The 27,892-nt window shown below is 45.8% G+C and overlaps 1 protein-coding gene across 1 annotated transcript in view; it reads right to left on the reverse strand.

Moving 5' to 3' along the window:
• Positions 1-27,892, reverse strand: part of KLHL4 (kelch like family member 4) — an 840,437-nt gene that overhangs the window by 123,536 nt on the left and 689,009 nt on the right. The window lies entirely within an intron of this gene.

The raw sequence follows: 27,892 nt of genomic DNA on the forward strand, positions 1-27,892 counted from the left end.
TGGGATAGTTCACATCATACTCTGAAAGGTCTTACCCAGTCTGCTAAGGCCATCACCAGTCCCCAACATTGCAGACCCCATGCTGTGCTGAAAGCCACAATCAAACCATCAAGAGAGAAAGGGACTTTTCTCTATCCCTAGATGCCTGTTGAGGAGAGTTGCACCTATACCTCCCCTCCCATGTCTTGAGCACTCATCCAACTTTTCTCAGTGCAAAGAAGTTTTTCCAGCATTGTCACTGCCTGGCATTGTTGTTGCACTGTCCCTGGATGTGATGGTATCCTGTGCCTCCCTGGGTTGCTACTTATCCAGGCCCCTAGTGCCAAGGTAGCCCAGAAACCACTCTTGGTCCTCAGGCTCATCAAAATCCCTATGAGTGCGATTCACAGTCAGGAGCATTGTGGCTGATTCTAGAAGAACATAATGAAAATAAATATTCTCCAGGTTGGGGAGCAACATTAAGGACTTCTTTCAATGGATCATGGTGTCATGTGAGAAGTGAGCTGCAACATTAACTTAGAGTTCCGGTACAGGATGGGTTCTCTGAGTAATTGCACTGCTGAGTTTAATAGTCAGTACAAAAGGGGGTGCTCCGTCCATCACCACCCGCTTTTGTACGAGCTTAATAGTCAAGCAGCTGAAGCCTCAGGAAACAGACAATGAAGTGGCTGGGTGATGCCTTGTTTTTAGCTGTTCTGGTGTGGATCCGGTGAGCATGCTGTAACTCAAGTGGAGGAGTGAAAGTGATGCCTGTCAATGCAGACTGGAAATTCTCAAGAAACCCTTCCATGTCTGCTGCTGCAGCTCTCTATTGAAACCTAAAAAACAGACATTGTTTCCTCTGCTATGGTCTTCTATGTCCACCAACTTCTTCCTTGCTTGCATTGCTCCTAGCCCCAATCCGGTCCCCATTCCAAGGTGGCCACATGATCCTCCAGGTTAGCCAATTTCCTGTCCATGTCATCAAGTCACTGCTCGAAGGATCCTAACTCTGCCTGCAATGACTGACGGTCTATTGATCTGGTGTTGTCTCAGATGGAGTCTATGGTTGTTTTAATAGGGATTTGTTCACACATCAGCAGGACCAGGGCATTTTCCGTAATTTTGTCTTGATCGGTCTTCTCCACCACTATATCTATAAAGAGAAGTTGGCTGGTCAACTTCCTCTTCGACATTCGCTCCCCTTGTTTGGAGTGGGCTAGTGAATGAATGGGTCAGGTAGCCCAGGCCGACGTTCCAAAATGCAGAGCAACAGTCACTACCTGCACATATGCCTGTCCTGGCTGACCCACCACTCTGTCTCACAGAGGCTAAGGCCCGTTGAATCGGGCAGCTTCTGAATTCTTCCACATAGCACCCTGGACTATTACAAGTTGATCAATGGGGGCAGAAAGAGCACTCCCTGGGACACACATTCCTCATCTTCTATATGTGGCAACCCAACCACCATCCTGAGTAGGAATAAAGCCGGAGAGTGAAAGGTTCTGCAGCATTGTGCGGCTACGCAATTACCTTGATGTAGTGTCAGAGCCCAAGAGTGTCGCTAAAACACCTCCTGGAGCTATAGGGAGATGACAGTAGGTGTGCTGGAGCTATAGGGAGATGGCAGTGGGTGTGCAGGAGGTAGCTATGTAAGGGCTGCAGGCAGGAGTAGGCCTCCGTGTCTCTCCTTCATGGTTGGGATAAACAAGTAGGCTCCACACCGGTGATTGCAGTGGAGGGGATGTCATAACATTGTATTCACTTGCTTCTGTGGTTCTGTGGAGAGGTGGGTGGACACTGCACTTTCATTTGCAGCTGCAAAAGAGAAGCATGCCGGGCCACTCCCAGGCTCTCAGCAGGAGGACCTATCTACTCGAACTTCAGCTGTGCCAGAGACTGCTGCTTTCAGCAATGCCAGTCCATTGAGTGGAAGGCTGGAACTCTTCCCCGGGGGTGCATGGAGCGTCCAATACTGATTTAAGCAGGCTGAGAGGAGATTGCAGGCCTCAGGGATAAAGTAGTGTTAAAAACCTTGTCGGTAGTAGAACCATTACACAAAGCGTGGGACATCTTCCTCGAGGCGAGGCTCCGCCCCCTCTATAATTAGATTATGGAATGAATGGTCCATTTTAGGTAAAGTAGTCTACCTGGTACTTTCAACCCCAGGGACTGCTTCAGGGATTCCATCAGAATAGATGTCCATAAGTAAATTCTATGATTCACAGATGTGTTGAGTTCTTGATTGCACAATAAATACCTCCTCCATGTTGGAGCTCTTGACTGTACTTGTGTTGTCGCTTCTTAGTTTGTTCATTTGAACCAACTAAGGTTGTTCCCTTAATTTTCGTCTGAATATAATTAGTTCTTGTTGTGGTACCTTTGTATCGTGTTACTATTTGAAAACAGCAATTAGCAAACCCTGTAGGTCCGTCTGTAAGTGCTTATGCATATAAAGAAAGACATTCACAAATGGGAACAGTCCATTTGATCCATGTCTCTATGCAACCAGTCATTTAGTTTGCAGGCTACATGTTTGTCTCATTTTTACTTATCAAGTTTGCCGTGCTACACCCTGTCAGTACTACAAGCTTAGAGAATACAAAGAAGAGCATCACAGATTGATGTTGTAGAATATTCTTGGGTATGCTTTCATTCTTTCAATGATTGTGTTCAATGTGTGTCTAGATGTTACCACCTCCATCTCCATTGGAAAGGATACATTAAGGTCAGGATCTTCAGAGAAAGGAAGAATTGGTCCAACTAATGCAGTTTGAGAGTATTAGAAATTTGCATGTCGTGTTTCTTTATACAACCTATGCTTATAGTAGAGTCCTTATTGTTGGTAGGGAAAGTACAGTGTTGTAGTAAATTGTTGTCCAATATGTTGGATGTAAGGAGGGATGAGTGGGTGAATTTGTTTTTCCCCAATGGAGGCTGAAATCTCTCAGGAAAAGGTTAAACAAGGAGGTGTGTGTGCAGCTTTACCATAGTTGAAAAGATCTCACTGTAATAGCAGTATTATATACTTGCCTTGAGACTGTAGAATGCGTTTTAGGTATGGGAATAACATTTCTGACGATTCTGTACTGCAGATGAACATTACAGGCAAAGGTTGGTCTTCCACTACGTCTGATCTTACAAAAGAAATTTGTCAGTAATTTTCATGCTGATTTGGTTATTTACGTCTTCACACTTGACAACAAATTACTCACAGATCATAGAAATCTACTATGCACTGATTTCAAGGTTTACAGTCTCAGATATTTTGTGTTGTCAGTGAAGACCCACATATCTGCTCTCTGTTTGAGTAGTTTGTATATTAATTTTGTCTCAAGCAAGATTACATGTGCTGTTACAGAAATTTTCCTTTGGAGTCTATATGTGGAGGAGTAGCCCAGTATAATATTTTTGACAAACCTTGCATCCCTCAAGCGGCTCTATGCCAGTCATGATATATTTTCTAACCCTTTACAAACATTGGTACTTGGGCTTTTTTTTAGCTTTTGGAAAATGAAACGAGGTGCTGAGTCTACCCTCCCAAAAATGATGATAAGAAACAAAGCTTTATGCAGAATGTGTCTAAATTTGTGGAACCTTGTTAAGCATCAACTCACAGAGTTTCTAAGGTTTGCCTGAAGCTCCAAAGGGTTACACTGTTTGAACATATATATATATATTAAGAGCAGGAAAAGGGGTGACCCCAGTACTCAGAGGACTTTGGTGGTCATGGTATTTAATTGTGTCCCTTGGAGCTTTTGGTGGGAAAATTCAAAGTTCTAGTGGGACTCCAAACTCAACATATCTTACCTCTAAGAACCCTTCAAAAACTGCAGAATTTTTCTGTTCATACTGAAGGATGTTTATGTCCACCAAAACAACATTTACCTCTATGGCGTTGTATATCAGATGAGCAACAGTGTAGGGGCTGAGGGGACCTGGTTGAGTCCCTGGAGCAGGTTGTGTGCCTCTGCCCCGCATTGTTGGCCTGGTGCAGATTAACACTGAGTCCAGTCCTGTAGGCAGGCATGTATCACAGCAATGAACCCAGTGAATACAGCTTTAAACATAAGCCTCACAATCTTTATTCACAGTGCATACCGCACATTCAACGAGCAAACTGCAGGTCTTGTAACAATCTTGAGGAAGTGCATAGGTGACTGAAATAATAGCACACCCATGAAGCTCTATCTTAGTATAACCCGTGTTCACTGCCCCTGCAACATTTTGGAACGCGATCCTGATGACTTGAAACTGATTATCGACAGCTGTCAGCTGCTTTATTGAACTGTTCCTATCTTTTGGGTCTCTCTGCAACTTAGTGTCTTACTTGGTTTTTAGCAGCAACATTCATTCCCTTATTTACATTATTAATTATTTTTAATGATATTCAACTGCTATTTGGTTTTAAAATACATATCCTTATTTAATTTTGGTCATTTTAATTTCTTAGTTTTGTATATGTATGGTATGTATGTCTTGCTTTAAGGATTATATATTTTTAATCAAATGAAGGATTACTACCTTGTGAACTAAAACCAAGGGTAAATCTCTTTGTTAGATGGATAAACATTACCTGAAACATGGTTAATTCTGGTTGACCTAATAGTGTACCAAGAACTTCAACAGTGACTGTTAGACTAGTATTCCCTATAGTTTCTTTGCAAATGTTTTATTTCTTTAAAAATTAATAACTTTGCATCCCTTTAAGCATTGTTTATAATGTTGCTGTTTTATTAAATTGATTTAGGAATGATATCTATTTAGGATCATGATATTAATGATATTTTTCTGCTCATAACAATATTTATACTCAGTTTCTCTCAGAGAAGACTGACACGTTGAGCTACAGCTACACGGTGTAGGCACCGGGATCCTTATTAAAACTTCTTTCTAAATTCTTGGTTAATAGGAATCTTAACTGTGAATAAGCCCATACATTCCTGTCAACTATGTTCAATAATACTGTTTCTCACAGTAACTCTTGGTGGACTTTATTTACATAATGTTCTGTGGGACTATTAGGTAGTGCATTATACAGTGAATAACCATCTACCATGGGACTGTTATTTTAAAATCTTCTTCTGGTTCAGAAGCTATGTCATATTTTCTTCCTGGTATGTGACTTCAACCATTAAATGTACAGATTACAAAAGTAGTAAGTCAAGTTAATTCAACAAATACTTCATTTAGCTAATTTAAGCCATAAAAGTAACATAAAATCACACAACAGAAAATGCTTAAAACAGTAAAAATATAAAACATTAATCAATAAAGGACCATGTAATACTCCTTACACAAAATTAATCAAAGTGAATGAAATATATATAATATATATACAATCTTAACAGATAACACAGGTTTTTTATCCAGATAAACACAACGTCTAGTATCAGATAGCTAGTTTTTTCCTAATTCTCAATGCACCCGCCAGAAAAATTGCCACTCCATAGCATACCAGTGGATTTGAAAGCATTTGCAGATACATTAGAGCTGGAGTCACTTGGGTAAAATTAGTAATATTGGAAGTTTCATACAGTCTTAAGGCACTAGAGTCTCTACGCCTGCACACAAAAGTCTCCAGACTTTTCCATCTGAAATGTGAGGGATCAATTAATAGCACTAACATAGAGGATGTCATGTTAAGTAATTTCGATATAGAAAAGACGGCAAAATATGTCCTTCTAGTAGAATAGTAACAAAGCCATGAGGATCCTCCTTAACCAACAACACTGTCAGGAACAGTAATTGCTGTTATGCAACAACAGTGGGATTATTACAAACAACCTTTAGTTATTCCATGGAGAAAGAAATAGTATCTGCATGATGGAAGAGGTTTGAGCAGGTTCCTTACTGAAAAGAAGTGTAACTGACAGTGGCATTGACGCAATGAGAGAGGTGATTCAGATGCTCCTGGTCTACACTTTCCATTCCACTCTCAACCCACGGACTGCCACTGCTCTCCTCCTTCATGGTCTGGAGGTTGGTAGTAAATCAAACGCTTCATTCAAAAAAATGATTTGTTCTAAAATTATAATTATAATTATAATTATAATTAGGCCCGCATATTGACAGTAAAATGTTTGGAGACAAATATTTCCTTTTTAGGGATTCATTTAGGATCACAAGAGTACTACGTGAAATGTAAGATTATATTCACTTGCATTCTCCAGAACATAGTGGGTCTGATTTATTTTACAATGAGTGGGAGTGTGGAGTACTCCTGTCTTCAGTGGCATGGAGACCAAGGGACCCACGTCTGGGCATACCGTTCCCACTCGGGTGACAAACGCAAAAAGAACAATGGGCCCTGGGCTCACTGTGCCACTGGAATCAATCTATCCTGGCTGAAGAGGGGTGAACCCCCGAAACCGTTCCTAGGATGCTTGTTTCCGGTCCAGGGAGGACCTGGCTTGGCAGTCCGGGCTGGACAGTTCCCATGAGGCACAGGGTCAAGACTGATTGGCCTATGGCCAGGTCTAAACTGGGGTGGCATGGTGAGCATAAGAATGATGAATTTAACCCAGATCTCTTGACTGGGTTTGAATGTTTTGATTTTCAGAATTGCAATTTTAAGTCCAACTTCACCATAAGTTTGATTTTTAAATTGTGAATCCAGAGACAGCAGGCGTCAAGGGTTTATCTCTTCCCAAATGGAAACTACACTTATAAAATATAATAAGGTAATCACAATGTCAACCTGCTTTTGCCTAGTGAAAAATGAATGTAAGAGTTTTTCGCTATTTGCCCTTGCCTAGTGAAAAATGAATGTAAGAGTTTTTCGTATTCTGTCTATGTCTATTCTTTTAAATTCATTCCGCTCACGGAATTTGCGACTTTTTGGCAATTTCGCGATCCGCAAATCGCGAGAAATTGCCCAAAAATCCGCAATTCGTGGGTTGGTGGATTTTTTTTCTTGTTCGCGCTTCAAACATACAATCTCACGGGTGCGGCCTTGACTTACCATGATTCTGCATTCGCTGATGAGTTTTCCTCCCTGTTCGCGTGCGCTGCGAGATTTTGGTAGCTGGCCGAGCGACGCTGCGATCACGAAAACGTCATTGCGACCCGAAACAGGAAATTGCGAACGCGAACACATCATTGTGACCCGAAACAGGAAATTGCGAACGCTAACACGTCATTGCAACCCAAAACCGGAAAAAGGCATTTCGAGCAGGATGGTTAAGTGGAAAAAACATGTTCGCGACCGTTGCGAACTGGTAAAAAAATCTAGCGAACTCGCAAAAAAAAAATTTGCAAGCTTGCGGAATTTGGTGGATTTTTGCTAATCGCAATTACGAATTTGCGCAAATTCACCTATCGCGATACGCAAATTCCACCCATGCTTACTTATAAGTAAATTATCCCAATTGGGTTTAGCCAGTTTTTCCAGGTTTCAAGCACTTTAGCACTGGTTAGCAGTGGTAAAGTGTGCAAAGCTCTAGGGTCAGCAAATACAAAGTCAGCAAAACTGGAGGTCTGAAGGCAGACATTAAGGGGGAAACCGTCCCGAGGATGCCAGGTCCAACAAAGACGCAGGCACAAATCTCCAAATATGGCTTTCAGTAGTCCACCCAGGTAGTGGAGGTTATTGCCTCTGTTTTTATCTCCACTCCCCAGGCGTATGGCTGACCACCTGCCAAACTCTAAATTGGGCCCTATGTTTTCAAATACTCTAAATGCCTGGAATCACAAAACATCTCAAACATCTCCACTTTTAGTATTCATTAGACATTTTCCAGGTAACGTCTTATAAGCACTTCACTTACCCAAGACAAGACAGAGGCCAACCGACAATAACAAGATACTACATGTTATACAAAACTACTCTATACCCCACAGTTGAAGCATAAAGGAAGTTATTGGAACATCTAGATGGATGATGAGATAAAAGTTTTATGACTTGAGAGGAAAAATAATAAGTTTACGAAAAGGACCCAGTGATGGCCCCCATGTATGTACTTCCTAAAATACAAACACTCAGGCTTTCCACCAAAAGGCAGATCCCTCACAGCAGGTCTTGACTCCATCTGCTCCAGACTAGGTTAAATTGTCGATGCAACACTTCATCCCTTTATGAGGAGCCTGACTTCATACATCCATGGCAAAAAAGATGTTTTTCTGAAATTAGATAAAGTAGACTGGCACCCTGATTCCAACTTGCCACAATTTATGTGGTTAATCTATACACTTCCAATAAACACCGGGGTGGACTAGAAACCATAAAGAAAGCTCTGGCATAAAGATCTGTACATTTTTTGAGGATCATTTAAACAATGCTTGAATTCTGTCTAACTAACAATTTCTTCTGCTTCAATATTAACATTTACTGGCAGCTGCAAGAGAATGCGATGTGGCCAAATTTGAACCCAAGTACTCCTGTATCATGATGGGAGAAGTGGAAAAACACTAGCTCTGGAGTGAAGAATTCTGACATTATAATCCTAATATTAACTTCTGGGGAAGAAATATAGATGACATATAGCTAATAAAGCAAGGATTACAGATCACACTTGATAATTTTATCCAGGAGCTATCCAATAACAAATGCAGTATAACTGTAACATCCACAGTCTCCCAAAAAAACAATTACATTCTCGGATTTTACCCTGTAAACTGAAAGCAATAAATTACATGGAAAAATCCATAATAAATCAACAGCATCCAACTCAATTCTATATGCTACGAGCTGCCACCCTAGAAGTACTATCTCAAATATTCAAACGGGAGAATACACAAGAGCAAGGAACTGTAGCAAAAATGAGGACTTCATATAACTATTGGAGGAAATTACCACTAGACTAAACATTAGACATATGACATATGTTCCGTGTCCAATACCTTGCAATACTTACAAAAGATTACCAGAAGGGACATCCTATGAGACTAAAAAAAGACTAGGAGTTACCCATAAAATATTTGGTTTATAACTGAATATAACAATGATCATCACCACATTGGGGAAATATTAAGGAGATAGTAGCCATTACTAATTACAATCCACAAATCTAAGATAGTATTGAAGAGTATCCTGAAATGAGTTTCAAAAGAACACCTAACTTACAACAAAATCTTTGTAAAAAAAATTCTCAGATGAGAGAAATAAAAGAGACTTGTACATGTCTAAAAATTATTAAATTTGTGAACTGGGATAAAAAAACAGAATAATTAATGAATAAAGATACAAATTTAAAGATTGAATAAACTGTGAGAGTACATTTGTCCTGTACAATATAACATGCCCCTGAAATAAAACCTGTATTAGAAGTACCATCAGACCACTTAGAAACAGGATTCGATAATATTACGGAAGCATTCAAAAATTGGAAAAAATATTTCCCTTGTTGAACATAATGAACACCACAATCAGCATTAATAAACTTTTATGTTCCACAGAATTAAAATAAATAAAAAAAGAAATACTCAAGGAGTCAATCAAGAACTGATTCTGGGTAGATGAAAAAGTGCAGTAATGTTAAAATGTGATACAGTAAGACTGAGTCTGAACAAAGATACTGAGATATAGATGTGGTTGCTTTGATTTATCATCGCAATCAAAACTCATTGATCTGTGTTATGATATTTCAAATGAAAAGACAAAAGGACAGCCTTAAAACTCATCTGAAACAATCTATATTGCTGAACCTAGGATGGTTATGGGGGTCCAAAATCGTAACAACATGTATGACACAAAAAAATTTGGTGCCCAAGATTCTACAAATATGTTTTTATCAGCTTTATTCTATCCATTTTGCTTTAACTATGATTGATGGGCATGTATGATTGCACAGGGTATTATGCAAGTACCAATGCAGGACTAACACTCAACCTAAATCTTAAACCTTAAAACAGTCTTACTTTAAGATATTCTGGAGATCACTCAGCGAAGCTTTAAATGGCTTTAAATGGCTTTATAGGCTGGCAATGATATACATTTCATGAGATCACAACATTAAAAGATAGCATCCATAGCTGAGATTGCCAGCGCAGAGAGACCTAGAACTTAAAATAACACATCTATACATTGAACTAGGGAATCTTCTTTGGTACTAGTATTTCTGAAAATTTGAGCATTCATGGTGTCGAGTATTAGATTACTTTAGTGGTATTCTTGAGATTTCTTAGCAAACTCCAAACGACTCTACAAATCACTGATGATACATATATCATCATAAGACAGGAGACAGAGTTGGCATCTATAGTTCTTATTGTATCATTGTCAGTGGTGACCCTGAAACCTACCAAGAATCATTTATATTTTGAACTAAGAAACCTTATTTGATAATGGTATGACTGAAAAAGCCACTTATGATATTAACAGTGCAAGATGATGCAACTAGAATAGTAACAGCATATAACCATATGTTAACTGCATTTTTAACAAGGGACGACCAATTTTACGCTTCTTCAAAAGATTGTCTCATTAATACATTTGAAGTACATTACTTTTTGGACGGTACTAAAATGACTACCTTTGCTTTCAGAGATACACCAATAACATAACTTTACGTATCAAGATGGTGCCCACAGTTTTGATAATCCTGAGGCTGAACATAGACATAGAAACTAATTCAATTCATCACTTTATTAAGTGCATGGTCCCAGGAATGGGCTTCCCAGTCTTAAGGTCAGTTAGCTTGGATACCAAGAGTTTAAGCGAACAGATGGGTTTTAGGTGGTTTTCTAAAACTCAGTAGATTGTTTTTTCTCTGAAATTCAGCTGTAATGTATACCAGAACTTAGGGGCAAGGTGGGCAAAAGAGCGGCCCCCACACCTGGCTCTTTTTATTATGGGAAGAGAGAGAAGACTCAGGCTATTTAATCTGAGTTCTCTATTGGCACAGAAAGGGTTGATAAGGTAATGGAAGATATGATGGCCTGCTTTGTTTGTTGAATCGTGAGAGCTGCAGAGGGATTTGAATTGAATCCTCCTGCTTTTTGGCAGCCAGTGAAGCATGGCAAGATCAGGGCAGGCCAATTGAAATGTAGGGATGCCTAGTAACATTCGGGTAAAGCAAACAGAAGGAGATGATGGATGAATTGCTGAAACGTTTCAGACATTCACCCCCAGCCACAGATCTGGGATGAATCCATCAATGTCTTTTAGCTCACTTCGCCACCCCTTTTCAGACCGAGCTATGTTAAAATCAGTCTTGACCCTGTGCCTTATGAAAACAGTCCAGCCCAAACGATGATGAATTCGACCCAAATCTGTGACTGGGAATGGGTGTCTGAAAAGTTTCAGTGCTCCTTCCATCATCTCCTTGTGTTTGCTTTGTTTGCCCTAAGTTCGCAGGGTATGCCCAGGCATGGGTCCCTTGCTCACTTTGCCACTGGATTCAAGCTAGCCTGGCTGATAAGGAGTGTTACCCCAAAAATGGTCCCAGGATGCTTGTTTCCAGCCCAGGGAAGACATGGCTTGGCAGTGCGGTCTGGACTGTTCCCATGAGGAATAGGGTTATGACTGATTGCATATGGCTGGGTCTGAACTGGGGGGCAAAATGAGCTAAAGAATGAAGATGGATTCAACCCTGATCTGTGATTGAGGGGGAGTGTCTGAAAAGTTGCAGTGATCCGCCCATCATCTCCTTGTGTTTGCTTAGTAACATTCGGGCAGCAGCCTTTTAAATAACCTGCAGTTTTTTGATAACAGAGAACAGGCTACCCAGGTAGAGGGAATTACCATTGTCAAGGCAACATAGTATTAAACCTTGAGCCACTATTCTGCGGGCAGCTACTGGTAGCCATTTTAACACCTTCCTCAGGGCTCTGAGGAGGTCAAAGCAGCTGGATACTTGCCTCTTTGCTTGGGAAGCCATGGTAAAACTACTATCCAGTGTGACACCCAGACTTTTCACTTCTGACTTGGGGGATGGACGGTCATCCAGAGATGAGGCTTAGTTGGTCCTAGAGCAGCAGGTTGTTGCCAGCCACCAAGATTTCTGTTTTGTCTCCGTTTAACTTTAGATAGCTGGCCACTATCAAGTTGGTGACCTGCTTTAAGCAGGAGTTAGTTTTTGTGAGATAGAGCCTGTTTTGGGGTATCAATCAGTGACACTTATAGAGCGCGCTACATACCCGTAGGGTCCCAAGGCGCTGGGGGAGAGGGGGGTGCCGCTACTGCTCGAACAGCCAGGTCTTCAGCTTCTTCCTGAAGGAGAGGTGGTTTTGGGTCAGGCGCAGGTCGGCCGGGAGGGAGTTCCTGGTCTTGGCGGCCAGGTAGGAGAAGGACCTTCCTCCTGTAGTCGCTCTTCGGATGCGGGGGACGGCGGCGAGGGCGTGGTTGGCTGATCGGAGGTGGCGTTTGGGAGCGTAGAAGTTGATCCGGCTGTTGAGGTAGCTCGGGCCTTGGTCGTGTAGGGCTTTGTGTGTGTGGGTGAGGAGGCGGAAGGTGATTCTTTTGTTGACGGGGAGCCAGTGAAGGTCTCTCAGATGTCCGGAGATGTGGCTGGTTCGTAGGATGTCGAGGATGAGTCTGGCTGAGGCGTTGTGGATCCGCTGGAGTCTCTTCTGGAGCTTGGCGGTGGTGCCGGCGTAGAGGGCGTTGCCGTAGTCCAGTCGGCTGGTGACGAGGGCCTGGGTGACGGTCTTCCTGGTCTCGGTGGGGATCCACCAGAAGATCTTCCGTAGCATGCGTAGGATGTTGAAGCACGCCGAGGAGACGTTGTTGACTTGCCTGGTCATGGAGAGGGAGGTGTCCAGGATGAAGCCCAGGTTGCGTGCATGGTCTGTCGGTTTGGGTGCGGTGCCCAGGGCGGGAGGCCACCAGGAGTCGTCCCAGGCGGAGGGTGAAGAGCCCAGGATGAGGACCTCCGTCTTGTCAGAGTTCAGTTTCAGGCGGCTGGTCGTCATCCACTCGGCTACCTCTTTCATCCCTTCGTGTAGGTTGGCTCTGGCGGTGGCGGGGTCGTTGGTCAGGGAGAGGATCAGCTGGGTGTCGTCGGCGTAGGAGATTATGCTGAGGTTGTGTTGGCGTGCGATGGCCGCGAGGGGGCTCATGTAGACGTTGAAGAGGGTGGGGCTCAGAGAGGATCCTTGAGGGACGCCGCAGATGACTTCGGAGGCCTCTGACTTGTACGGTGGTAGGCGGACTCTCTGAGTTCTTCCGTCGAGGAAGGAGATGATCCATTCCAGCGCCTTGTCCTGGATTCCGACGTTGCTGAGGCGCTGTACTAGGGTGCGGTGGCAGACAGTGTCGAATGCCGCGGAGAGGTCTAGGAGGATGAGGGCCGCTGTTTCTCCGTTGTCCATCAGGGCTCGGATGTCATCGGTGGCGGCGATGAGGGCGGTCTCGGTGCTGTGATTGGCTCGGAAGCCGGACTGTGAGGGGTCGAGGGATCCATTCGTCTCGTGGAAGGCGGCCATCTGCTTGTTGACTGTCTTCTCGATGACTTTGGCTGGAAACGGGAGGAGCGAGATGGGGCGGTAGTTCTTGAGTTCGGTGGGGTCTGCTGTTGGTTTTTTGAGTAGAGCGCTGAGTTCGGCGTGCTTCCAGCTCTCAGGGAAGGTGGCGGTGACGAAGGATGTGTTGATGATGTCTCGCAGGTGGGGTGCAATGACAGCGTCGGCCTTGTTGAAGACGTGGTGAGGGCAGGGGTCGGTTGGTGATCCGGAGTGGATGGAGTTCATCGTGCGGATGGTGTCTTCGGTGCTGATCGGGGTCCAGGCGTGGAGGGTGGTGGTGGGGGGTGGTTGTTCGGTCATGGTGTGCGTTGGTTGGTTGTTGAAGCTGTTGTGTATGTCCGCGATCTTGTTGTGGAAGTATGAAGCGAGGGAGTTGCAGAGGTCTTGCGATGGGGTGATGTCGTTGTTTCCTGCGCTGGGGTTGGATAGCTCTTTCACGATGTTGAAGAGTTCCTTGCTGTTGTGTGCGTTGTTGTCCAGCCGGTCCTTGAATGCAGTTTTCTTGGCGGCGCGGATCAGCTGGTGGTGCTTCCGAGTGGCCCGATTGAGGGTGGTCCTGTTGTCCGGTGTAGGTTCCCTTCTCCAGACTTTCTCGAGGGCTCGGCAGTTCTTCTTGGAGCTCTTGAGTTCGTCGGTGAACCATGGGGCTTTCTTGCTGCCGGGTCTGCTGGGCGGGGTCCTCAGCGGGGCGAGCTCGTCCGCGCAGTTGCTGATCCACTTCGTGAGGTTGTCGGCGGCCTGGCTGGGGTTCGCTGAGCTGGCAGGAGGGTGCTGGCTCAGGGAGGTGGCGAGCTGGTCTGCTGTGATCTTGTTCCAGCTTCTGCGGGCGGCCTGTTGCTGGTGGTGGTGGGTCGTCGTTCTCTTGAAGGTGAAGTGGACGCAGCTGTGGTCCGTCCATTGAAGCTCTGTGGCGTGGCTGAAGTTGATGTCTGTGCTGGAGGAGAAGACTGCGTCGAGTGTGTGTCCGGCGAGGACGGTGGGGGTGGACACCAGCTGCTTGAGTCCAAGATTGGCGAGGTTGTCGAGCAGGGTGCTGGTGTTGCGGTCGTTGTTGTTCTCCAGATGGAAGTTGAGGTCTCCCAGGAGGATGTAGTCAGCGGAGGGGAGGGCATGCGGGCTGATGAAGTCGGCGATGTCCTCGCTGAATGGGGTGCGTGGTCCCGGGGGTCGGTAGATCAGGGTGCCTCTGAGGGTGGTGTTCGGGTTGGTGTGGATCTGGAAATGCAGGTGTTCGGCGCTGGTCAGGGTGTTGTCGGTGCTGGTCGTGAGACGGATGGTGTTCCTGTGGATGATGGCGATGCCTCCTCCCATCTGGTTGGCGTTGCGGTCCCTCCGGACGATCTTGTAGCCCTCTGGGATGGCGATGGCGATGGCGATGTCGGGAGCTGAAGAGGCGTTCATCCAGGTCTCCGTGATAAAGGAAATGATGATCTTGGTGTCATCCACCTAAGACACCATGGTGAAGCCTAGGGAGCAGATGATGCCTGGTAAGGGGCGGACATACAAAACAAAAAGGGAGGAGTCCTGAGGCACCCCACATTTTAGATGGTGGATTGTAGAGAGGAAGGACCCCTCGCTGACTTGGTAGCTTCTGTAATTTAAAAATGATGATAGCCATTTTAATGCACATCCTACATTCTGGGATGTCAACCTCTTCCAGTGTACAGAGTAGGGTGGGAAAAGAGACTATTTCGAATGCTGTGCTTAAGTCAAGTAAAACAAGCGCAGTTGATCCACCTTGATCGAGGACCTTTTTAAGTTCCTCCTTGGGGGTCAAGAGTGCTGTTTCTGTGTTACATACTGATCGAAATCCCAGGGGCAGTTTAAGACCTGGTCCTTTTTGTGGGTTTATCCCTCATCTTTTTGCCTCCTATTTTTCTGACCGTAATTTTTTTGGCTATATGATTCTGGGCACTTTCCTACTTCTGATCAGTGCTAAAGTGCATAGGCTCTCTGTGTAAAGTGTGATATGATTGGTTTGCTGTAATTGGCATATGTGCTTTACCCTAGTAAAGTACACTGAGTGTGCTAGGGCCTGCAAATCAAATGGGTTGTATGGCATTACAACGTGATCTTTTACCCCACGTACCATTACGACGCTGTTTTTACAATGCAAGTTGTTACAACGACTTGCGCTGTAAGCGCTGGATATTGGAATAGTTTAATTTTCTATTACAACTACAGCCCACGTTACAGTAGGGAAGGTGTTGGAATAGAAAATGAAACTATTCCTTTTCCAACAGCGCCCTCCAGCTCAAGTCGTTGAAACAACTTGCGTTGTAAAAGCAGCGTCGTAATGGCAGCGCGTGGTAATGCCCGCATTGTGATGCTGCTCACCATCAAATGCTACTCGTGGGTCTGCTGTTTAAAGTAACAATGGTCCCTATCACATAAGAATAGGCAATGTTATACAGAAAAACATAATGATCTGTGCAATTTTGCAATCAAAAAGAGAATGATTTATTATAAAAAAGCAATCAAAGAGGACAAATAATTAAACGAAGTCCAGTGGGTATAAAAACGGGGTAGGAAATCATCAGATTTACATACCTCAGGCATGAAGCGATAATGCAGTGAATGGACAACATTTACATATATACAATAGTGACATTAATATAACATCTTGTACTCCTCATAAATTAAGGCAAAAGCAATTGGAGTCAAGATGCAGTGTGTTGAGGACGTTTCAATACCCACTAGCATAAGGGATCATCATCAGGACGGAAAATTATGCCTGAGAAGTGGCCTGTATGAGGCTTGGGAAAGGAGGGGAGAGATGGAGAAAAGTCAGGTGGTTAGAGGAAGGTTCGGCGATGGATCAGCTCAAAAAGTGCAGCGTTTACAATAAAATTGTGCGAAAATGGTGACTTTGTTCAGTGACAAGGTATCTACATATAGCAACGTGAACAATGACTTAAGGGTTAAAGTGCTTAGTGGGTATTATACACAGTGCACAATCAATGCAATCCAGTCGAAGATGGTGTGATAGGGAGAACTGGTGTAGGTAACCGCACTTACATTAATGGAAAACGCCACACGGTAAGCAACCTATTCCATAATGGATACGATGAGTATGAAATTGCACATGCAGAAGGGTAAGACATGTGCACAGTATGGTGACCAAGACTGAGTGAGAAATGACACATCATTTACATGGGTTACATAGCCATTAACTAAGAATGTAGTGTCAAGGTGTATAGACCATGAGCCTTGCTGGAACCGGCGATGTTGCGATGACACATGAGTCCTGAAACCAAATAAGCCAAATATCAATGAAAGCTATGAATACTAAGTAGTGGCTGTGAAGCCTTAAGGGCGAGTTAGGGTGCTTACCTTACTGTTAATAGATAGCTATCTGCCAAAGTGATATTGGGCCGAGAGCCGAAGTGTGACGCGTACCCGGCTGAGCTTGCGCTATTAAAGCTATGAGGAAGTAGGGAAAAGCGCATGCGTGTGGAATTTAAGCGTGTGCTATTGATTAGGAGGCGCCATATTGGAATAGAAAGAAGGCAACCTGCATTGTGTGGACATTGTAATTAAGGACAGGAAGAAGGATTGCATAAAGGTACAATACTCATGAAACCAGTTTCATTTGTAATAGCACAAGTGTGTACAGCAATACACGTTATTTCTATGTACAAAGTGCTCTGATTGGGACATACAAGGGTCAAAAAACGACAATGAAAATCCGCATAAAAACATAAGGCGATGTTATGACAAAAGAATCACATGTCATTTTTCAGACATATGCTAGTCGCTTGATGGCGAAAGAGATAGAATCGGATGGTAAGGAATGAAGGGAGGTAGGGCAGAGCAACAGGAGAGTATATGGCCAGACTTGAAAAAAAGTAGTATCATACCCCAATTAAAGGTACAGTGAGGGCAAAAAGGTATAATGAGTAACAAATATAGAGCACATAAACCAAAAACAGCAAATTATAGATAAGATTTTTAAATCAAGTTGGTCCAATCCTCCATGCAGTTGAGTCCATTATGCAGAGTGTTGTTGCGTAAGATCCACTTCAATACAGGTTTTGTCATCCAAAGGTGTAGCCCCCGGTCTCAGACCTATCACTGTAGTGTCTGTGGGAGCAGTTGTTAACTGCCATGCTGACCTAGCAAGTGCACCCACTTGCCAAACTCTAACCTTCTCTTTTTTATACATATAAGTCACCCCTAAGGTAGGCCCATGGTACCCCCATGGGCAGGGTACAATGAATGTGAAAGGTAGAACATGTGTTAGTGTGTGTGACACATCCTGATAGTAAAATTCTGTGTATTATGTTTTTCACTATTGAAAGGCTATCTGTCCCATACACTAACATGGGAGTTGCTTCTTAATATCTTATAAGTATAACTTTCCATTAGGACAAGATTGAAAAATTGAGTTTAGGCTCCCTAAACTTTTAATTAGGTATGGGGGAAATGTGCGAATTCGCGTTCCGCGAATTTGCGTGAAATCGAATTCGCAATCCCCAAAATCTGCGAATTCGTGTGAATTTGCGGATTTTTGTTTTTTTGAGTGTTCGCTGGGTTTTTTGCGTGTTTGTGGGGCTTTTTGCGTGTTCACGGGCCGCTTGCATGGCGAAGTTACCCATGCGGTCGTGTATGGGCACAGCACCCTCTGGTTCACCACTGCCACCCTCTGGTTCATCACTACCACACTCTGGTTCACCACTGCCACCCTCTGGTTCACCCCTACCACCCTCTGGTTCACCCCTGCCACCCTCTGGTTCACCACTGCCACCCTCTGGATCAGCATTGCCATTCTCTGGTTCACCCCTGCCACCTTCTGGTTCAGCACTGTCACCCTCTTGTTCACCACTGCCACCCTCTGGTTCACGACGGCCACCCTCTGGTTCATCACAGCACCTCTGGTTCACCACTGCCACCCTCTGGTTAACCACTGTCACTCTCTGGTTCAGCACTGCCACCCTCTGGTTCACCACTGCCACCCTCTGGTTCACCCCTGCCACCCTCTGGTTCACCACTGCCACCCTCTGGTTCATCACAGCACCCTCTGGTTCACCCCTGCCACCCTCCGGTACAGCACTGTCACCCTCTGGTTCACCACTGCCACCCTCTGGTTCACGGCTGCCACCCTCTGGTTCATCACAGCACCTCTGGTTCACCCCTGCCACCCTCTGGTACAGCACTGTCACCCTCTGGTTCACGACTGCCACCCTCTGGTTCATCACTGCACCTCTGGTTCACCACTGCCATCCTCTGATTAACCACTGTAACCCTCTGGTTCAGCACTGCCACCCTCTGTTTCACCACTGCCACCCTCTGGTTCCTCCCTGCCACCCTCTGGTTCACCACTGCCACCCTCTAGTTCATCACAGCACCCTCTGGTTCACCCCTGCCACCCTCTTGTACAGCACTGTCTCCCTCTGGTTCACCACTACCACCCTCTGGTTCACGACTGCCACCCTCTGGTTCATCACAGCACCTCTGGTTCACTACTGCCACCCTCTGCTTAACCACTGTCACTCTCTGGTTCAGCACTGCCACCCTCTGGTTCACCGCCGCGACTCTCTGGTTCACCACTGCCACCCTCTGGTTCACCCATGCCACCCTCTGGTTCACCACTGCCACCCTCTGGTTCACCTCTGTCACCATCTGGTTCATCACTGCCACCCTCTGGTTCACCCCTGCCACCCTCTGGTTCAGCACTGCCACCCTCTGGTTCAGCACTGTCAGCCTCTGGTTCACCCCTGCCACCCTCTGGTTCATCACTGTCACCCTCTGGTTCATCACTGCCACCCTCTGGTTCACCACTCCCACCCTCTACCGAGACCTTTTGTGACGCAGCGGCAGCACAAAAGGTGCGCCATGGTGCTGGGTATTAACAAGGTGACGCATCTGAGAGATGCGTCACGTTGTAAATCCCTGTGCCATCAGGAGGCGTTCCGGCGCAGGGGAGGGCGTTCCTGCGCAGGAACGCCTCCCAAAAGTGGCTGAGTGAAATCTACAAGAAATTACTCAGTAACTTTTAGGCCAATGCTGCATCAAAACCCTGCGCCTTCTTGAAGCATGCGCAAGGCTTGATGCAGCATTGGGGGGATAGGGCCCCCCAGAGCATTGCTGGAGCTGCGTCGCAAGCTCGACGCAGCTCCAGCAATGCGCTGCTTTTACGGCACAGATGCGTGACACATCTGTGCCGTTTTTGCCACATGTTGCGCTACATTATAAATGCGGCACACCATGGGAGGTGGAGCTATGGCGCACAATAACTGGTGCATCCCTGGGGATGCGCCAGTTATTGTAAATCTGCCCCTATACATTTAGCCAACGAGGGAGCACTTACTGGTTAGACAGTAGAAAGTACTCCAGTTGAGTAGAGGTATTGCACAAAAAGGTGGCATCTTCATGGACAAACACGCAGGGCGGGATTCATTCTGCCCCCTGTTAGACTTGTTTTTCGTGCCCTTCTGCCCTCTGTTAGACTAGTTTTTCCCTTGTTTATGTGCCCTTCTGCCCTCTGTTAGACTCGTTTTTCCCTTGTTTTTCTGCCCTTCTGCCCCCTGTTAGACTCGTTTTTTGTGCCCTTCTGCCCTCTGTTAAACTCATTTTTCACTTGTTTTTCTGCCCTTCAGCCATTAGACTCGTTTTTGTGCCCTTCTACCCTCTGTTATTCCCTTGTTTTTGTGCCCTTCTGCCCTCTGTTAGATTCGTTTTTTGTGCCCCTCTGCACTCTGTTAGACTCGTTTTTGTGCCTTTCTGCCCCGTTAGACTAGTTTTTTGTGCCCTTCTGCCCTCAATTAAACTTCCTTTTTCCCATGTTTTTCTGCCCTTCTGTCCTCTGTTAGACAGTTTTTTTGTGCCCTTCTGACCTCTGTTAGACTCGTTTTCCCTTGTTTTTCTGCCCTTCTGCCCTTTGTTAGACTGCTTTTGTGCCTTTCTGCCCTCTGCATCACCACATCATCACTCAGCGCTACCCCAGCATCAATCAGCACCACCACATTATCACTCAGCACCACCACAGCACCACTCAGCGCTACCACAGCATCACTCAGCGTCACCACAGTATCACTCAGTGCCACCACATTATCACTCAGCACCACCACAGCACAACTCAGCACCACTAAATTATCACTCAGCACCTCCACAGCATCACTCAGCACCACGACAGCACCAATCAGCACCACCACAGCACCACTCAGCGCCACCACAGCATCACTCAGCACCACCACAGCATCACTCAGCACCACCACATTATCACTCAGCACCACCACAGCACCACTCAGCACCACCACAGCATCATTCAGCACCACCACAGCATCACTCAGCACCACCACAGCATCACTCAGCACCACCACAGCACCACTCAGCACCACCCCAGCATCACTCAGCACCATCCCAGTATCACTCAGCACCACCACAGCACCCCTCTGCATCACCACAGCACCACTCAGCACCACTACAGCACCACTCAGCGCCACCCCAGCATCAATCTGCGCAACTATTCAACAACAACTGGTTTAAATATGTTCTCTCAATGTTTCAAACTTTATTACAAATGTCACAAAAAGATGTTAATATTTCACTTCTGTTCTTGGATTTTCGTCACAATAAAATACACTGAACATAATCTTGACAAAAGTTATTTACAAAAGTTTAAGCTATTGCCATTATAAATTAAAATCACTTTTATTTATGTATTAATTATTTAAAAAAATTAAAAGCCATTGTAATTTGTAATATCAATACAGCTAAGTCACGTAAATACAAAACATGTTGCATTACAAATGCTATAGGTGTCACATTTGCGAAAGTTATAACTATTGGCATTGTATATGACAAAGCTATTAATTTAGCTATGGTCAAAACCTACACATAAATAAAAAAAATTGTCATTTACAAGACCAATAGCTCAAACTTTCCTAATGCGAGACCTATTGCATTGCAAATGTTTGTTTTTATATCATTCAGTGCTTCCTGTTGAGGTTTAATTTTCGTGACAGGCGCCTCATTGCATACTTGTAACTATTCTCTGACCCTGCTACAAGGGTCAGAGCAGGGTCAGAGAATAGTTGCAAGTAGGCAACGAGGTGCCAGGAAGAACTTACAGGCTTACAGCAGCAGGTGCCCAAGTTGAAGTTAATTTCTTTGTAACCCTTTTGTAAAATGTTACAAAAAATTAGCTTCAACTTTTGCACCTGCTGCTGTAACCCTGTAAGTGCTTGGCTGAAAATTCGTCCCCGCTGATTCGTGGATTTTACCATGATTTCGCGAGATTCACGGATCACGAAATCGCAAAAAAAACTGCAAATTCTGCGAGCGGAACGAATTTTCAGCCCATGCTTACTTTTAATGTATTAACACACATCTTAGTAAAGATGGTTTTTAAATTGTGTGTTTGAAATTGGCGGTTTAGGAAAGCTAGTATTTTCTTGCTTTACCCTTCAGTGTGCCCCTGGCTGTTTGTTTATTCAGCATCTGGTGTTAGAGTGACAGGAGCAGTGTATGTGCATTAACTCTAGACAGTCACGGGGAATTGAGGTGTCCTGCTTTGCCTGGTGACTCGTAGCTGGGCTAAATAGACCTGGTCTGCATGGAGAGTGGTGTGTGGAGTTTCGCTTGCACCTGAATAGGCTGTTTGTCCTTTTCACAAAACAGTTTCCACCCCCTGTGCTCATGCTGAACCAGAGAGTACAGGACTGGTTTGTAGTTGGTTCAGAGCTCCTTGCTACAAAGAGAACTGTTGGACTTGGCCCTTTTGGCAGGTTCACCCCTAAAGTTTTTGCTTTTAAATGTGACCTGGTGTTAGTTGTTCTTGGCTTCAGCGCACTTTAAAACTGTGTCCCAGTGTAAAGTGCATGCGAAATCTGAGTGTGTGTGGTGAGATTGGCCTGCCCTCCCATAGGAATGCATGGGGTATATGTGTGTCCATGATAGATCCTGATGTGTGGGGAGTGCAGGGGCAAATTTGGTATGTGCGCACTCATGAGATTAAATGCTGCACTGTGGTGTGCGCAGATTTAATGTGTCTGGTGTAGAATTGCCACTTCTAGAAGTTGGCATGTCTGTGCAGTAAATATGAATTGACTGTCTGGCTTGTGATTGGCTGGAGCTGGCCGGTGTGCCTGGCTTGAGGAGTCAGGGTGGGTCTGCCCGGTGGTGAATGGGGAGATCTGCATGGTGAGGGCAGGGAGGAGCTGCACCTGGTATCTGAATTGGGCTGTGCCTTCCCTTCACAATGCTGGCTCCACCCCCTGTGGTGAGTCTGATGTCCCTAGCCTGTCCTGTGAATAGGGAGAAGGGCTGAGCAAAACAAAGTGTTCCAGAATCAGTTGCACCTGGTTATCCCCCTGCTCTACAGTCTTAGGCAAAGGAAAATGGTGTATAAAAAGGGGTTGTGACCCCATGTATTTGTTCACTCTTGGTCCTGACTTGAGGGGGGACCTGCTGCTGCTCCTGGGTGCCAGGAGGAACTGCCACTTGGGACTGCCTCCCTGCTTGACGGCCCTGTGAGCTGGCCTCTGGGCCCACCCTTTGCCCTCCTCCTGCATTCTGAAGGACTTCCCCAGGACTTCTTGCCTGAAAGCGCTTTATTTCTCATCCCAACAAGAAGGCGATTTTGTTGTCTGAAGAACGACATCCTCGTGGGCTGCAGCTTCGAGCTGTGACCGTCTGCACAAGGCGTGGAGTTTCTCCTGTGATTGTGTTTGTTTGCTGTGCGGGTGCCCACCCCGCACTGCCTGCCACATAATTGCCGATTTCGGCACGGGTGCCCTCCCCGCATATTTGCCAATTTTGATATCCCCAGCGGGTGCCCACCCACCAGGGACTTTTTGCTGAGTTTTCACCCCTAGCGGGTGCCCATCCCGCCGGGAACATTATACTGAAATGGGAGACTACCCCTTATTACCCCAACAATGCGGCTGCTGGCCTGGGAGTCCCAAGAGCACCGCACCGGCTCCCCACTAACGTCAGAGGGGAGCCACGATGCGATTGGTGCTCGTACCGGGAGTCGCTGGCAATGGAAGAAGCCTATGGAAGCCGTCTTGTCCTCGAGGGGTCCAGGAAGTAGGACCGAGTAAAGAAGGGAGACACCGCCGGATCCCTCAGCGAGGTTCTCACGGGTGAGAGAGCCCCGCCTGCCGCCTGTAAGGAAACCCGGCCCCTAGGAGCAGGACCTGGTGTGGAGACTGGAGCAGAAGGGAAGGACGTCTCTGCCTGCAGGTCCCGGTGAGTGGGGTGGCATTGTACATTTAAGGCGGAGGGGGCCAGAGGTACATTGTCAGCGCCTGCCCCCGCCGCGGTTGAAGGAGGAGAGCCCGGTGGGTAGGGCCCATGGGTTCATTGTGTAGAGGGGGCATCGGGGCACATTGCCGGTGCTTGCCCCCCTCCCCTCCTGCCTATTTCAGTATCTTTTTGGGGGCACATTGCCTAGAGAAGCCCCAGAGTGGGACTCGGACGGTGGGGGCATATTTGATTTAGAGCCTGTGTGATCCAACGTGAGGGCATAGAGCTGCCCAGGCCCCATTTCTTCCAGCTGCCCCGCTTGCAGAGGGCAGCTGCACCAAGAGGACCAGGGTGATTGTGCAAGAGCCCCAGGCAGGGCTCAGGTCATTTTCCGCGCTGCCCCGCCTGATAGAGGGTAGCGGCTACAGTTGGCACAGATTAATTTAGGAGTCCATGAGAGGGACAGAAGTGGCCCAGGAAGTGCCAGTCCTCACATTTGTGCCTCTACAGCTGCCCAGCAATTTTGACTTTTGGACATAGGGCGTTGGTGCCCTGTGAGAGGCCAGTTGGCCTGGCGACAATTTGCCTGTCTTGTGCCCCCGCCTGGGGCAAACTGTATCTATGCCTAATTTGAATATTGGGCAAAGTGATTGGTGATTTGGGTTTATGATGACAATTGCCTAATGTGATTGATGCGTAATGTGCAATGCCTTTATGCCTGTGAGACCTCTAACTGTGTTTTTATGCTTAGGAGGTTGTTTTGCCTAGTGCAGTTCATACTAGTGAGTTTATGTTTACCTGCCAGATCTATACCTAAGGTGATTAGTATTGCGTAGTGTGTACCTACCTTTTACCAGTGGTTACTGGCTGTGTTCTACAATTGTTATTTGGTGCTACAGTTATTCTAAGTGCTATTTCTACTAAGTGCTGATTCTGACAGTGGCACACGTGGCCCTATCATGTGTATATAATCCCCTGTAAATACAGCCCAGTGCCAGTTGGCACAGTGTATCTGTGTGATTATGATTTAATGTGTTTCTGGTAATACAAAGGCTATTTTTATATATAACCTTGTGTGGAGTTCCTTTTGTGGTGTACCTAGTGTGTTGCTGCCATGTGTGTGTGTTGCGCAAACGCTTTACACATTGCCTCTGGGATATGCCTGACTGCTCGTGCCAAGCTACCAAGGGGGTGAGCAGGGGTTATCTTGGTGTGTAACTCCCCTGCCCTGACTAGAGTGGTGGTCTCTGCCTGGCTTTGGGGCAAGCCTTAGCCAACCAGAGACCCAATTTCTAACAAAAACAATGTCAACATGGCGTAAAAGTATTGGACCTAAAACTACAGGACTTTAGATTACTTTCTGGAACAAGAGGACCTTGAAAAGAAGAAGAGCAGAAAGGCTGTGTGAGGAGCACTGCTTTTTCTGCTCGAGGGGTGGGTTGGCCTGCAGTTGCTCCCTCTGTCTATGGTGGAGGAAAAGGATTGACTCTTTTTGCCCTGCTGGGGTATTCTGCTTGGGAAGAAATCTCCAATGGCTTATGTGTCCTTGCCTCCTGTTGGAAGTTTCAGGGAATTCAAAGACTTCATACAAAAGATCCTTGTGGGACCGTATCCTGCCTGGGAGGAGAGCTAGAGAAGCTGTGTGAGGAGCGCTGCCCCTGACTTGTGTGGGATAGGATGGCCTTCAATGGTTACTCCTGCCTGAGGAAGGAAAAGGACTGGACTGTCCTTATACCTTTGTTTTCAAAGAGGGAAGCTCAGGGTGTGCGCTTCACTTTTCCTTGAGGCTGCACAACCACAAGTACATGGTGAGCACTGTATTCTTCATCTTGAACGAGAAGTTACAGGTGGTACTTTAAAGTTTGTAAATTGATACTTGTATAGCGCACTACTCACCCGCAAGGGTCTCAAAGGCGCTTGTACGAATACCGCTGTGGAACCCGTCCTGGCTTTCCCTGTGAGGCATCCACTCCTGGTCACCCCCAGGGTGAAGGTCAGGCATCTTTAGCGTTGTGGGGGCCGTTGTGGAGATTAAGCAAGCTATTGCCCAGAGTTGCAGAGTGGGACTCTATGATTGGAATAGGCACAGAGGCGAGAATTATCAGGTCCGTGGAATTTTTGAGCCCAAGACCCGCCGAGGCGGGGAATTGAACCCTGATCCCGGGCTAGACCTCTGCATCAGGGTCTGCCGCTCTAATCATTGAGCCACACTTCTCAGTACTTTCAGCATGTAAGGAATGCTGTGCTTGGGGAAAGTTTAATAACAGAGTAAGCGCTTCCTTTTGGGAATGCTGTTGGTCCCCCTACCTGAGTGCATGTGGAGTTCCCCAGGGCATGAGGTATTCTACACCTCTCTGGCAGGAGAAACACACTATAGCAGCGAGGGAGGTTTGACTCCAGGAAGAGTCAAGTACCTCTGCTCCCGCCATATGGTGGGTGGGGCCCAGTGAGGGAAGTCATGCCATGCCCTCCCTTCTCTGCCTCTCAAGACTGAGGCATGTGCATGGAGATGGCTGCAAGATGCCTTAAATTGGTCCGAGAGATTCATGCAGAGGAGGTCCTGGGTAGCCTTGGCAACTGAGGGAGTCTTCCTCCCCATGTGAACCAGCCAGGCAATGTAAATAGACCCTTCACCAGTGCTGCTCTTGGGGACAGCAAGACCCTAAGCAGCAGCACCGGGTTGCCCTTGTTTTTGATCACTATGTCTGGGCGTCAGTGTGAGAGACCCGGGAGGGCTTCAAACACACCTCAGCGCCTGCCATTGGGGAGAAGCCGCAAGTAGCTTCAGCGGCTCCACATGTTCAAGGACAGCCACACTCCATTGTTAAACATGCTGGGGACCTAGTGAGGTCTACCTGCAGGTGGAGGCATGTATGCCTCCCCCCCCTTTGGGTGCATATACCTGGGGCACTGTTGTATGGTTGTTGGAACAAATAGAAGCTTGACGGAGGCCCCTGATTCCCTTTGAGAATTTAACACACTTCCCATTATAGGCATGCAGAGACCCCTTCCCCTTTGTGACTGGCTCCAAAAAATATTTTTTAAGGGTGGGCAGTGGTCTCAGGGACCACTGCCTGCCCTTAAAAAAATGAAACAAAAGCATTTCATTTTTTTTTAAATGCTTCCCGTTTTCCTTTAAGAAAAACGGGCTGCATTTAAAGAAAAGCTGCCTTATTTAAAATCAATCCCAGACACAGGGGTCTGATAAGCCAAGCAGGCCACCATCCCTGGGAGGACCTGTCATTCCCAATGGGCTTGCAAATTGTGACAGGCTCATTAATATTCATGAGCCTCGCAATTTGAGACCCCATTGTGAATCGCACTTTTGTACATTTTGCGCATCGTACATCTGGCCCTATGTTTTTTATATACATTATATGAGATTTTTTTATAATAACCTTGTGTGGAGTCTCTTTTTTTTGTCTGCCTAGTATGTCACTGATGTGTGTGTGTCTGTGTGTGTTTGTTTTGCACAAATGCTTTATATATTGCCTCTGGAATAAGCCAGACAGCTCTGCCAAGCAACCAAAGGGTTGAGCAGGAGTTATCTTGGGTGTGTAACTTCATTACCCTGACCAGAGTGGTGGGGTCTGCCTGGCTTAGGTGCATACCCTAGCTGACCAAAAAACTCAATTTCTGACAGAAAGTAAGTTGTTGAATTCCAGAAAGTCAGGGAGGTGGCCATTTATAGCCATTTCTAGGATTTTACTAACACCTGGGAGAAAAGAAATAGACCACTACTTTTTGACCAGCTCACGGTCCAACAGCGCATTGTTTAGTAGAGGTCTTATAAAGGCATACTTCCACGCATCTGGTACACTGCAGCTATATAAAGAGGAGTTGTAAATGTCTGTGAGGGTAGAAACAGAGACATGCATCCCTATCAGCAGAATGCGTAGACGAGCGGGTCAAGTCAACCATTTTTGCTATGGACAGAATGTAATTGTTTCCTAACTGTGGAAAGGTGCAATGCTCACTTTTAGTTCTGTCTGTTATGGTCTTTGCATTGGGCTTGTTATTATGATCTGATGTCACTACCAGAGCATCATAGATAAGCTTTTCTTTTCCAAGGAAATGGATTGTGGATAGCTCACAGTGGGCCTCTGAAGAGTCAAGTTTTAAGAAGGAATTTACAATAGTGTAAAGCTCCGTTGAGGATTTGGAGGAGTTACCAATCGTTTCCGCAAAGTTTCCTGAAGGCGTGCAGATATTATTTTAGGCTTTTTTGTAGATAAGTTTACAGGTATCATCATAGTTTACCCTCTACCTCGTTTCACTTTTACATTCTTTCTTTATTTCATTAGATCTGACAATAACA

Source organism: Lissotriton vulgaris, chromosome 4_1, assembly GCF_964263255.1.
Source record: "Lissotriton vulgaris chromosome 4_1, aLisVul1.2, whole genome shotgun sequence".
In the NCBI taxonomy this organism is placed as follows: domain Eukaryota; kingdom Metazoa; phylum Chordata; class Amphibia; order Caudata; family Salamandridae; genus Lissotriton; species Lissotriton vulgaris.